Raw genomic sequence first — 9,598 nt, forward strand, 5'->3', positions numbered from 1 at the left:
CAGAAATGCAGGTGATCACACACTGCCGCCATAGGGAAATGGCTGTCACTGACACTATTTCAACATTCGGAAGAGGTTCCAGGTAAGTGGAGATATAATAATAGTTTCCAGAGATGCAGAGAATGCTGCCGGTCCAATGATTGTCCCCATCTAGCTGGGGGATAATGAAAAGTGCCCTTTCTTTCATTCAAATCGCTTCCTCCTGTTGGTTTTTTTTTTTTTTCTAAAGAAGAGCACATTACCTACTCAATAATGCAAAGTTACAGCTATACTGTGTTTGTTAAGGAAGAAGCTCATTGTTCTAAATTTATTGTTAATGCTTTTTCTTAGGACAATTTTATTACATAAATTTATAAAATAAATTTTCAAACTCACAAAGACCTATGTGGAATTTTAAATATTTCCTATAATTATCTCAAAATAACATATGGATTAGCAAACAGCCCAGAGTAGACGATACTAATGGAGATATTTACAGAAAAAAAAGTACACATGAAATATGGTTTGGCCAGGTTTAATACAAGCAGAGTACACTTTAATACTTTCATATGGTCTGAATAATATCCCCATATTGATTTTTTCCTTGTTTCTACCAACTCCACAGCAAATGTACGACAATGGCTCATTGATTTATTGTGAGTGTAGCAATGGGTTTATAACGGCATGAATCATGCCGATTGCTCAATTCACCACATGCCTTAATAAAAGTTTTACTTTAATAAAACTGAACTAAGGCAAATATGCCCAGAGGCTGGCCTGACATTCCTTATACATTACCCTGCCTCAGGAAATTATTGCCATATATTTTACAGCAGCTACAGTAGGCTGGGGGATCAGGATTAAAATGTACTAACTACTGTGATATTTAACAGAACTCCTGTGTTCCCAGTTAACCCTCACAGGTACAAAATGAACAGAGCAATTAGGAGACAACACAGCGCAGGGAACAGAACTGGACTGGGAGGCAGGCAATTACGGATCAGCACTGGCCCTTGTTGCTCCATGTGTGTCCCCTAAGCTCTGTTCAATGGAGGTGGAAATATCTCTTCTGCTTCCCTTCCAGAGTTGCTGTGAGCATCAAATGAGAAAGAGAAAGTGCAGTGCTTGATAAACCACAAATGCTCTGCAAGCATAAGTTGGCGGTGTCACCCTGAGGGAGAGTCTGCAAGGCACACAAGCACCAACTCCCAGCCCTGTGAACTCTGTCTATAGCAAGACCAAACTTCATGGTTAATAACAGTGCAAAAATAACAGATATTATTCTATTTACAGATGTTTAGGGGTCAAAAAGTGAAAAAAGCCAATATTCTAGTAGTGTTACATTATTCTTTTATAAACTAAGCATTGTTTTTTGTATTCTCTAGTAAGAGTTGAAAACACCGCTACTGCACCTGCATTTTGTTAGAAAAACTTCACCTGGGGTGTGAGAATGCAGGTCAAATGCATTGTAGGTGCTGAGGCAGTGAATTATCACCTGCTCATTATTGCTCTGGAAGAAATTATAGTTAGACTGTCTGTATACTATTCAGTGCTGATTGGTGCAATGTATATTAGTTCATAAGACCAAGGAAGCCTCTTTGGATTTGCTAATCAATACCAATCACTTAGGCCTTATTATAGAATATGTAGTAGCATAAAGAGGTGGTATGATCCTGTGGAAAGAGCTTGGGATTTGGCAAAATTTTGACAGCTTTGGGCCTGCTGCATGATCTTGGGCCAGGTACAAAATCTCTCCGGGCCTTGGTTTTCATATCTGGAAAATGGGGGTTTTGTTGTTGAATTGACAAATGTAAAATGGGCTCATAGTAGACACTTAAAAATGCAGTTCCCTGGACCCACTCTCATGTATTTTGAAGTAATCCATCTGCATCTCCCTGAGTGGCCTGTCCCCCTCACACATAGCTCTTTTCTCTTCCCACACTGGGTCTTATTTCATGTGCACAGCAGCCCACTAGGGAAGGCCCTGCTATGCCCAGCATCCGCCTTAGGTTCAGATGGGCTTCCTCTCTGCTCCTGAAGCATTTTGATCACTTTCAGCTTGTGTTCACCACAATATTTGCCTTTCTCCCCAGTTAGAACCTGGAGGAAAGAAACTGTGTTTTGTTCTTCCCAACTTTGTTCCCTTAAGGTTTAACATTCTGTCAGGCACATAGATGATGGTCAAAATAGTAAGTAAATGACTGAATAAAGAAATGACAAATGAATGAATGATGTACAGCCAGTTCACATTCTCAAAGAGTATGTGCCTTCACAAAAGTGAACTTGATCATAAGTTTTGAAAATGAACTCAGGACATACTAGATCAGCCCAAACTCAATTTACAATTCAAAGTTGCTGCTTCTAAGGTAGGATAACAACAATTACACATGACTAGTATTTATTGAACACTTACTATGTGCTAGGCACTATGCTAATCACTCTGCATATCTCCTGTCGTTCGTCCTTGCAAGCACTCATGACCCATGCATTTTTATTATTCCCACGTTACAGATTAATACACTGAAGCTTAGGGGGATTAAATAGCCTTCCCAAAGTTGCACAGCTGCCAGTGGCTGAGCTAAGATTTGAACTGTGTCTTTCTGATTCACAAACCTGCGTTCTAGTTCCCGTGTGGCCCTGAGAAAAGACCAGTGAGTCCTGATGGATACCAGTAACATTGACAGCCACAAAGGAGTTAATGTTTGAATATACGGCTTGTACTGTAGTCTTATAGTGAACAAAACTCACTGTTACATAGTTGCCTATGTGAGTTCCACTTCCCCTGATCCATGGTCTGAAGCTCTACCACTTTTTTTCTCATTCTCACCCAAGAGGGGCAGCTGAAATGAAACCCACCGTCATCAACCAGGAACTGAACTCTCAAAAGAAATGAAGAATCCAGGGGCAACTGCAGTCTCGCTATTCATTAATGGGTTTATTGAGAACTCTCTTGACATTGAGCTGTAACTACAACATTTAAGAAAATCTCAAATTTGAAAATAAATAAGTTGGCTGACATACAGACATTGTACATATGAATTTAATAAAATCAATTTTTCTTTTTGAAATATTTGGTAATCTCTAAAATATATCAACTGCAACCCAGGAACATTGTATCCCAAGTTGTGATTCATGAAATGAAACGGAAATGTATTATGTAATTCAGCGGGGAGTGTCCAGCACAGAGCTCATTAGGGCTGTTGCTGGTGATGTGGACTGCAGTTTGGAAGCTCTGTGGTTTGGGCACGCTTCTCACAGTCCTTACCTCCCCTTCCTCCGTGGACATTTTAACCAAATATCGTCACCCTTTTAAAAATATCATTCTTGAGCATTTTGCCCACAGATGAGGATAATTCAGGGGAAGACGTAGGAAAAACTCTGAATTGTTTCCTATCTCCTCCTGCTTTACCATTAACCTATCTTGTAACGAGTCAGGCTCAGAACTGACTCATGGCCTTTCTATGTACTTCCTGGATCCAGACCAGGCCTAGCCCATATATTGCACAGGTGGACACCATGGTGTCATCTGAGGTGAATGCAGCCCAGAGGAGAAAAAGGGACTTCCCCAGAATCATATGGTTTTGTAATGTCAGAGCCAGAACTGACTCTGAAATCTCTGGATTTTTTTTTTTTTTTCAGTTCATCGCACAGCCTGAATTTGTAGTAAAAGCATAGTTTTCCCTACATATGGTAATTTCCATGAAAACAAATAAGAAAGTGAGGAAAAAAGCACTGATCTGTAATATACTTTTCTTTCAGTCCTATCTGATATTTTATGGCACTTCTTTGTTTAAAAATTTTTTTATTGAGATAAAATTTACATTGCATAAGATTTGCCATTTTAGCTATTTCAGAATTTACGATTCAGTGGATTTTAGAACATTTATAATGGTGTACAGCCATCACCGCTACCTAATTCTAGAATTTGTTTTACCCCAGAAGAAACCCTGTACCTGTAAAGTGTTCACTCCTCTTCTCCTTCTCCCCTGAAACCCTGGCAACCATTAATCTACTTTCTGTCTCTATGGATTTACTTATTTTGGATATTTTATATAAATGGAATCATACACTTTGTGGCCTTATGTGACTGGCTTCTTTCAGTCTGGTCTTGGCTTGGTAGTGGTGAATTCTCTCAGCATTAGTTTGCCTGGAAAAGACTGTATCTTTCCTTCATTTATGAAATTTAGTTTCAGTGGATACAAAATTCTTGGCTGAGAATTGTTTTGTTTAAGGAGGCTAAAAATAGGACCCCAATCCCTTCTAGCTTGTAGGGTTTCTTCTGAGAAATCTGCTGTTAATCTGATAGGTTTTCCTTTATAGGTTACCTGATGCTTTTACCTCATAGCTCTTCTTTCCTTTGTCTTGACTTTATATAACCTGATGACTATGTGCCTAGTTGATGATCTTTTTGCGATGAATTTCCCACGTGTTCTCTGAGCTTCTTGTACTTGGATATCTATATCTCTAGCAAGGTTGAGGAAGCTCTTCTTGATTATTCCCTCAAAGACATTTTCCAAACTTTTAGATTTCTCTTCTTTCTCGGGAAACCAATTATTCTTAGGTTTGGACGTTTAACATAGTACCAAACTTCTTGGAGGCTTTGTTCAGTTTCTAAAATTCTTTTTTTTCTTTGTTTTTGATGGATTAGGTTAATTCAAAAGCCTTGTCTTTGAGCTCTGAAGTTATTTCTTCTGCTTGTTCAATTCTATTGCTGAGACTTTCCAGTGCATTTTGCATTTCTCTAAGTGTGTCCTTGATTTTTCGGAAGTTGTGACTGTTTTTTATTTATGCTACCTACTTCACTGAAGAATTTTCTTTTCATATCCTGTATCATTATTTTGATTTCTTTAAGTTGGACTTCGCCTTTTTCTGGTGCCTCCTTGATTAGCTTAATAATCAACCTTCTGAATTCTTTTTCTGGCAATTCAGAGATTTCATCTTGGTTTGGATCCATTGCTGGTGAGCTGGTATGGGAGTGTTAACGAACCTTGTTTTGTCATATTACCAGAATTGTTTTTCTGGTTCCTTCTTATTTGGGTAGACTGAGGGAAGATCAAAGGGAAGATCTGGGATTCAAGAGCTGTTGTTTAGATTCTTTTGTCCCACGGGGTGCTCTAGTGATGTGGTGTTCTCTGCCTTCCCCTAGGAATGGGGTTTCCTGAGATCTGAACTGCAGTGATCGTTTTTGCTCTGTTGGGTCTAGCCACACAGCACAGCTACCGAGCTCTGGGCTGGTCTGGAAAGAGTCCTGTGATGTGACCCATTTTCAGGTCTTGCAGCTGTGGATACCAGCACCTGCTCTTGTGGAGGTAGCAGGGGAGTGAAGTGGACTCTGTGAGGGTTCTTGGTTGTGTTGTTTAGTGCGCTGGCTTTGTATTGGTTTGGCCTCCAGACAGGAGGTGGCAATTTCAAGAGTGTATCAGCTGCAGTCCTATAGGGAGGATGCAAACTTGCCCTAGAGACACCCGGGTTAAGTATTCAGGTTTCTTAGGCAGTGGGCAGGGCCATAGAGCTCCTAAGAGATTATGATCTTTGTCTTTGGCTACCAGAGTGGGTGGAGAAAGACCACCAGGTCGGGGCAGGGATAGGCATGTCTGAGCTCAGCTTCTCCTTGGGTGGGACTTGCTGCATGTGGGAAATGGGGGTGTGGTACCCAGTTCAATGGAGTTACATTCCCAGGGGGATTATGGCTGCCTCTGGTGAGTCATACAGGTCATGAGGGAAGTGAAGAAAAGCCTGCAGTCACAGGCCTCACCCCACTCCTATACAGGCCACAGTCCTAAAGGCCAGTCTCACTCCCACCATGCACCCCAACAGCACCAGGGCTGAGAGTTTGAGTTTATTTCCAGGCAGCCAGTGACCAGGGCTGAGAACTTGCCCCAGACCACGAGCCTCCCCATTGAGAAAGCAAGCAGACTCACAGTTTTTTGGCATCTCAGGGAGTCTGCAGTGGTAATCCAGTTCCTTCAAAAGTCTGTGGATTCTCTTGGATTTCTTGGTATGTTCCTGTGGTAGTTCTTGGAGCAAAAGTTTACGATATGAGTCTCTACATGCTGCTGTGCCCATTTGAGTGGGAGCTGCAAGTTAGTCCTACTTCCTGTCCACCATCTTAATCCCTTCATCTCCTTTTTTGTTTTGAGGAAGTTCTTTTCTATTCCTAGCTTATAAATTGATTTTTTTTAATCCTGGAAGGGTGCTGGATTTTTTTTTTTTTTTTTTTTTACTGCTCTTTCTCCATCAATGAGGTGATCATATGGGGTTTCCCTCCCTTCTTTCTATTAATATAGTATAGTACCTTGGTTTCTTTTCTTATGTTGAACCACCCTTGCATTCTTTGAATAAATGCAATTTGGTCATGATATAAAATCCTTTTAATGTGTTGTTGGATTCAGTTTGATAATATTTGTTGAGAAATTTTGCATCTATATTCACAAAGGATATTGGTTTATAGTTTTCTTTGGCTTTAAAATCAGGGGAATAATGGCTTCATAGAATAAATCAGAAAGTATTTCATCCTCTTCTTCCAAGTTTTGGAAGAATTTGAGAAGAATTGGTGTTACTTTTACAAGCACCTTTAGTAGAGTCCACCAATGAAACCTGGGATTTTTTTTTGTTGGAAGTTTTTTGATTACTGATTCAATCTCTTTACTTATTATAGGTCTGTTCAGGTTTTCTATTTCTTTTTGAGTCACTTTTGGTAATTTTTTCCTTCTAAGAATTTATTCATTTTATCTTGGCTATCTTACTTGATTGCATATAAATGTTCATAGTATTTTCTCATAATCCTTTTTATTTCTGTAAGCTTATTAGCAATATACCCACTTTTATTTGTGATTTTAGTAATTTGTGTCTTCTCTTTTTTCTGGGTTTGTCAGGTCAATTTTGTTGATTTGTTTTTCAAAGAACCAACTTTTTTTTTCTTTTCTCTATTTCATATATCTTCACTCTTTTTATTTTCTTAATTCTGCTAGCTTTCAGTTTAGTGTGCTCTTCTTTTTCTAGTTCTGTAAGGTATAAAGCTAAGTTGTTGGTTTGAGATCTTTCTTTTAAGAAATATAGACACATAATCATATATTCTATGTAAGCACTGCATTCACTATATCCTATCAGTTTTGGTATGCTGCGTTTTTAGTTAGATTTGTCTCAAAGTATTTTCTAATTTCTCTGTGATTCCTGTTTTGATCCGTTAACTGTTTAAGAGTGTGTTGTTTAATTTTCATATGTTTTTGGAATTTTCAGGTTTTCTTCTGTTACTGATTTCTAGTTTCATTCTGTTGTAATTAGAAAGGATACTTTTGTATGATTTCCATCTTTTTAAGTTTATTGAGACTTGTGACCTCACATATGATTATTCTGGAGAATGTTTTATGTGTTCTTAAGAAAATATGTCTCCTGTTGTTGTGTGGAGTGTTTTGTAGATGTCTGTTAGGTCTAGTTGGTTTATAGTATAGTTCAAGTCTTGTACTTTCTTACTGATCTTCTGTCGAGTTGTTCTACTCATTATTGAAAGCAGGGTATTACACTCTCCAACTATTATTGTGGAATTTTCTCTTTTTCTCTTTAATTCTGTCCATGTTTCCTTCATATATTTTGGGGTTCTGAAGTTAGGTGTGTATATATTTTTAATTTATATGTCTTCTTAATAAATTGGCCTGTTTATCACTATACAATATCCTTTTTTAATCTCTTGTAGCAATTTTTGGCCTTAAACCTATTTTATATGATATTCATATAGATACTTAAGCTCTATTTTAGTTATTGTTGTATGGAATGTCTTTTTCTGTCCTTTCACTTTCAAGCTGTTTTGTATCTACGGTGAGTCTCTTGTAGACAGCATATAGTTGGATAACTTTTTAAAAAATCCGTTCTTCAATATCAGCCTTTTAATTAGAGAATCTGAGTCTTGCATTTAATATAATTACTGATGAGGTAAAACTTACTTCTGCCATTTTGTTACCTTTTACTCCATATGTCATATTTTTTTTTGTTGCTGAATTCCTCCCTTACTGTCTTCTTTCGTGTGAAATTGATGTCTACTAGCATAACATTTTGATTACCTCTTTATTTATTTTACACTGTGTTCTGCGTTAGTTATTTTATTAGTGGTTGCCTTGGGGATTACGATTAATGTCTTCATTTATAACAATCGAGTTCAAATTAGTACCAAAATAGTTTCAATGGTATATAAAAATTTCCCCCTATATAGCTTAGTTTTCCCTATTGAATTACATGTTTATATATTGTATCCCAACTGACATAGATTTATATTTATTGTTTTATGTAGTTGTGTTTTAAATCACATAGGAAAAAAGAGAAGTTACAAACCCAAAATACGTTTATTCTAACGTTTATATTTTTCTATTTATTTATCCTTACTAATATTCTTTATTTCTCCATTGGGATTCAAGTTATTGACTCTTGTCCTTTCACTTCAGTCTGAAGGATTCACTCTAGCATTTCTTGTAGAGCATGTCTACTAGTATTAAACCCTCTCAATTTTTTACTTATCTGGAAATGTCTTAATTTATACTTTGTCTTAAAAATAGTTTAATTGAGATATAGTTCATACACCATATATTTTACCTGTTTAAATTGTACAGTTTAATGGCCTTTACTATAGATGTATATGTAATCATTACCAGAGTTTATTGTAGAACATTTTCATCACCTCAAAAGACAGCCCATACCATTTAACTATCCCTTCTCTCTGGTTTCTTCTAAATAATTAATAACAACATTTATTTTGGCTTATGAATTTTTTTATCATATAGTGTCAGAAACTCAAGCTATAATTTCAGCTGTAAAAGATCTTACACTGTATCTTAGGAGAAAAAAAACTAACAAATATGCAACAGCCTGGTTCTGTCACTTTTAAGCTTCAAGACTGTGTCAGGTTGCATTTTTTAAAGATGGCCACAATAACATATCTCATCCCACATGTTCTTCTGCAGTATGACCTCATCACTCCACCAGCAAGAAGTAGAGTCTGATTCCTTTCTTGAATCTGGGCTGATCTCAGTGACTCATTTGTCATCATAGACTGAGGCAGACATGACACTGCACGACTTCAGAGGGTATGTCAGAAGAAGACTTGAATTCTATGCTTTCATCTCTTCTCACTGTCTGGTTGTTTTCTCTCAGAACATGTCCTGTAGCAACCCAGCCATCAGGCTGTGAGAAGCCCATGACCCATGGGCAGGCCATGGGTAGGTGCTCCAGTTGATAGTCTCAGCAGAGCTCAGCTTTTGCATTATCCAGCTCTAAGGACCAGACATATTAATGAAGGAGAGTCCAGATGATTCCAGCTACTTAGCATTCAAGTCACCGCCTAGTCAGTCCAGTCCTCCTAGCTGAGATGCAACTATCATGGAGCAGAAAGAAGATACCCCTACTCTGCTTGACCTTCAGAATTCATGAGCATAATAAAACAGTTGCTGTTTTATGTCACTAAATTTGAGGTGTTTATTATGCAGTAACAGATAAATAGAGCACAGACCTTGGGCAATTTATTTAATTCTTCTGTGCCTTAGTTCATTCTGTAAAATGGGGATGTAATTGTACTTACCTTAAAGGGCTGTCATTAAAATTAAATGAGCAAATGCATGTACAGCACTTAGAA

At 37.7% G+C, this 9,598-nt stretch overlaps 1 long non-coding RNA gene across 1 annotated transcript in view; it reads left to right on the forward strand.

Moving 5' to 3' along the window:
- Positions 1 to 9,391, forward strand: part of LOC129531793 (uncharacterized) — a 292,780-nt gene extending 283,389 nt beyond the window's left edge. The window contains exon 3 of the long non-coding RNA XR_008677203.2: positions 8,931 to 9,391. This is a non-coding gene — a long non-coding RNA (uncharacterized lncRNA). The remainder of the gene's footprint in view (positions 1 to 8,930) is intronic.
- The last annotated feature ends 207 nt before the right edge of the window (positions 9,392 to 9,598 follow it).

This window comes from Gorilla gorilla, chromosome 12 (assembly GCF_029281585.2).
Source record: "Gorilla gorilla gorilla isolate KB3781 chromosome 12, NHGRI_mGorGor1-v2.1_pri, whole genome shotgun sequence".
NCBI classification, from domain to species: domain Eukaryota; kingdom Metazoa; phylum Chordata; class Mammalia; order Primates; family Hominidae; genus Gorilla; species Gorilla gorilla.